General features: G+C 42.4%; 1 protein-coding gene across 1 annotated transcript in view; it reads right to left on the bottom strand.

Annotated features, from left to right (window-relative positions):
* The window catches only part of LOC311608301 (uncharacterized protein), a 67367-nt gene that overhangs the window by 80 nt on the left and 62886 nt on the right, over positions 1–4401 (bottom strand). The window lies entirely within an intron of this gene.

The raw sequence follows: 4401 nt of genomic DNA, 5'->3' as shown, positions 1-4401 counted from the left end.
CTGCAACGAGACGAAAGTAACAGGCGAAGTTGTGCTTATAGAGGGACTGGCTTCCACAAGTACTAACTGAATTTCTGCTTTTGATCACCCCATTGTCTAAGATTTAGTGGTACAGTCCAGGGTGGGAGGAAGGGCTGAGGGGAGAGAGAGAGAGAGGTCCTCTAAGTGCTGTTCCTTTCGAAACTACAAGGAAGAGCATGTGCTTAGCCAGCAAGTCACACAGCTGTTTTTTAAAAAGGAAAAACTTTTTTTTTTCCTTTTCCTTTATGGTGAGGAAGTTCTATCCTAAACTCACACTGTAAGCTTCTTGAGAAAAGTCACCTGCTGTTCACGTTATTTTGGCCTCCTGCTCCTGCAGATCTGTGCGTGTTCAAGGTTTGGCTGTGCTCAGCTGAATGTGAACTGATGATAAACAACCTCATGGGCCCTTCGCTCTTTTGTTTTTCCTTTAATATAATCAGCTAAGAAAGCAGTCCAATCTGGAAAAAACAAAAAACAAAAAACAAAAACAGGCCTCATTTTTTAAAAACTAAAGTTATTCTCTTTGTGTGTGTGTGTGTGTGTGTGTGTGTGTGTGTGTGTGTGTGTCTTGTGTGGTTCTGTGTTTGTCTCTCCATATCTCTCTCTCTCTCTCTCTCTCTCTCTCTCTCTCTCTCTCTCTCTCTCTCTCTCTCTTTCTCTGTCACACACACACAAAATAACACTGGGAGCAGGCAGTGCATGCATGCCACAGCACACATATGGAAGTCAGAAAACAATTTTGTGGGGTAGAGTCCTCTCATTTCTCCTGCAAGTAAGTGGGTTCCCTTTATGGGGGTTCCAGGAATCAAATTCAGTCAGTCTAGCACAGCAACAGCTTTTACCCTCTGAGTCATCTCCATGGCCTCAAATCACATTTTCCTGGTAGAAGTAGTCCTAACTTCAAGGAAGACTTACGAATCCCAACAGAATTTTTTAACTGTTGCTGTAGAGCTGTTAGTTTTACATTTTTATTTATCTTAAGAATTTCGGGCCGGGAGTGGTGGCACAAACCTTTAATCCCAGCACTAGGGAGGCAGAGGCAGGCGAATAGCTATGAATTCAAAGCTAGCCTGGTCTACAAAGTGAGTCCAGGACAGCCAAGGCTACACAGAGAGACCCTGTCTCAAAAAACAAAACAAACAAAAAGAAAGAAAAAATAATTTCACGCATATATGCACTATATTTTGGTCAGATTTACCCCTACTGTCCCCTCCAACCCTTGCCAACACCTTCCCAACACATCTTCCTCCCAGCTTCATGTGGGTTTTTTGTTTTGTTTTGTTTTTTTGCTTGGTTGGTTGTTTAGCTCATTGGTTCCGTTTTGTTTTCAACGTACTGAGAGTCCAGTTGACGCTGTTGATACTTGTACAGGTGTGGGGCCATCCACAGGAGCATTAGCAACCTAGCAAAAGCCACACCCTTCAAGAAAACTTACTCTCTCCCCCCCACCCCCCCCCCCAAGTGACCATCAGCTGCCAGCAGCTTTTCAGCTAGCAGCCTCCTGAGCCCTCCCCCACTCACGTGAAAGGTAAACTGGCCTGATTTTGTGCAGGGAGCAAAAGCTGCTGCAAGCTCCTAAGGTCCTACAGCATCCTAAAGACACTACTTCACAGCAGTGTTCCCCAAACTCTGGCTGTTACAAACTTCCCCACGGCTTCTTCTGTGATGCTCCCCGCATCTTGAACGAGAGAGTTAATAGAGATGTTCCTTTAGGACTGAACCTCCCCCTCCCCCACCCTGTCGAGGACTCTCCGCACTTCGGCCAGCTGTATGCCTCTGTAAGATCCCTGGCCCCACTGTAAAACTTCTCTGATGAGGGCGGTGAGCTGCACTGATCTGTGCAGAGAATTTTAAAGATTATAATGTGAAATCGTTACAAAGATAAATATCGTACAAAGAAATTACTAGCTGGATTTGGGGAAGGAACACAAATTTCAAAGTAAAAGATTCCTAAAGCCAGGCATGGTGGCGCACGCCTATAATCCCAGCACTCCGGAGGCAGAAGCAGGTGGATAGCTGCGAGTTCGAGGCCAGTCTGGTCTACAAGGCTTGTCTAGGACAGCCAAGGCTACACAGAAAAAACCCTGTCTCGAAAAACCAAAAAGAAAAAAAAAAGAAAGAAAGAAAGAAAAAATAATACAAGACTCTCAGCTGTTCTTCCCATAGAGAAACTTCATTTGAAATCTGAAGGCGCTGGAGGACCCCATTCCATTTCCTTGCACCATCTAGCCAGCCTCTACTGGGGTCTCAGATCCTACTAAAAATCCACATAAAATAATTTCTCCTCCAAAATAAAGCATATATATGTCCATTCTCTTTTTTTCAAAAAAATCAAATGGAAAAATATTTGTCTAAAGCTGCTAAATTTCTTTGTCATTTCTTCTCTTAACTGACTTGAATAGTGAGGTGGTCTGTGTGTATCAGGAAAACAAGTATTTTTCTCTTGCTCTCATTGAGTGTGGCTTAGAAGGGACCTCTTTCCACTAACAAGATCTGATAGGTGTTAACTGGCTTCAAGGGAAAATACCCAACAATGTGTGTGCCCAGATAAGCACAAACCACAAGAGGGGAAGAGAGGAAGTCCACATGGAGACCTATGATTTTTGAGGGGAAGTGCTGGGCAGCATGGGACCTTTGAGCACAATATAGAAAGCAGAGTTTTTAGGCAAACATTGATTAGGTACTAAATCAAGTTACATTAACTCAAATGAATGCTTATTGGCTCTACATGGGGAAAAAAAGATGCTAAGTAATGCTATGGAGATTCAAAACCTAATTTTAAAAACTGTATCCTTCATTCTCAAGGACATCAAAATGGAGTAAGCAGGTAAGCAAAACAAATAAACAAGCAAACAAAACCCACAACCTAAAGTGTAATTGTATCTGGGAAGGAAACTTGGAAATAAAAGAGAGGGCATCCTAGGCAGATACCTTTAATCCTGGCACTCCAGAGGCAAAGTCAGGTGCATCTCTAAGAGTTCAAGGCCATCCTGGTCTACATAGCAAGTTCCAGAACAGCCACATAGTGAGACCCCAGTAAATAAATAAATGAATGATCTCTGAACCCAGACGAATGGGCCAGGTATGGTGAGAGCAACATGCATTTGAGCAGGTTCAGCAGACATTTTATCTTGGCTTTTACCATCTGCATACAGAGTGCCCAGCAACTTGAACTCAGCACTGTCTCGCTGACTCACCACCTGAGTATTTTTTTAACAGTTACAATCTCCTAACAGTGTTCTCTGGCAATGCAAACACACCCTAATATTAACATCACTGAGAATAACTAAATGACTATCAAGTTTAACTTTATCCTAACGATCTCATCAATTCCAACCCTGAGTCAGGACTTAGCGCCTTCTAAGTGCACCTGTCTATGCCTGGGCATTTATATACATGTTTTCAATAAGCATTCTTACCTTTTTATAAGATATAAGTAATTGCTATGAAGCATCTGAGTCCATGATAAAAGAGCTATGTAGACTATACACTGTGATTTTATAAACCAGGTATTAGCCAAGACAGCTGATAACATGGCATCAATCCATCAATTAACAATTGTGAAATACTGAACTCTCAAATAGTAGGAAATGAAGAAATGTTATTCCAATATAAGATACCTCCACAAATGATTAACCTCTTTAGTTTAGGCTGTGTGAAATATGCAAAGGGAATCAAGACTTCCACGATGTCATTGGGACTAGTCCCTTTTGACCAGAAAGATGCCTCTCCCTTACCCCTCAGCAAGCACAAAGTTATCCTAAATATTACCAGATGAATAGTTCCAAATATAATATCATTAAACATCCATATCGAAAGATTAACAAAAAGGACATTTAGGAAAAAACAAAGTGTTTTTAAGTAAACACGATCTATTGGCAAGCAGCAAGCTTGGGAACAGCAGCTGGGATTAGATAAGGCCTAACTACCCTTTGTTGTTCAGATGAGCCTGAAATGTGCTTTGAAGGGGAGACTTCCTTCAAGCTCACAAGTTTACAGATCTAAAATCTGCTTGATGAACCAAAGATAACTGAGGTCAGGGAGTGACTACATGTAGCCCTGGGTGCCATGCAGGGCTGTGTACTTCCAGAGAATAAGAAACATCAAAAAAAAGGTTGCTTTAGAAAAAAAAGACAACATTGTCCAAACCCAAACCATAGTGTCTCTCAAACATTGCCATGTTAGAGACAGGGGTAGGGAGTCAAATCGCCTCTGAAGTAGTGTTAAATTCCTAATAGTGCCCACATAAAGCTAAGTTAGAGAGTTGGGATCAGAAAAGTGAGTGGATTCCGTGTCTGTCCAGACACCTGTCCAGGCGCTGGTTGGTGGTGGTAGCTGGGTGAGAAGAGCCAGATGCAGGTTCCCCTAGTCGGGAGCTCA

This window comes from Acomys minous, assembly GCF_964271855.1.
Source record: "Acomys minous genome assembly, chromosome: 11".
Taxonomy (NCBI): domain Eukaryota; kingdom Metazoa; phylum Chordata; class Mammalia; order Rodentia; family Muridae; genus Acomys; species Acomys minous.
The sequence above is the reverse complement of the archived record's forward strand: the minus strand, read 5'-3'. Positions and strand labels throughout refer to the sequence as shown.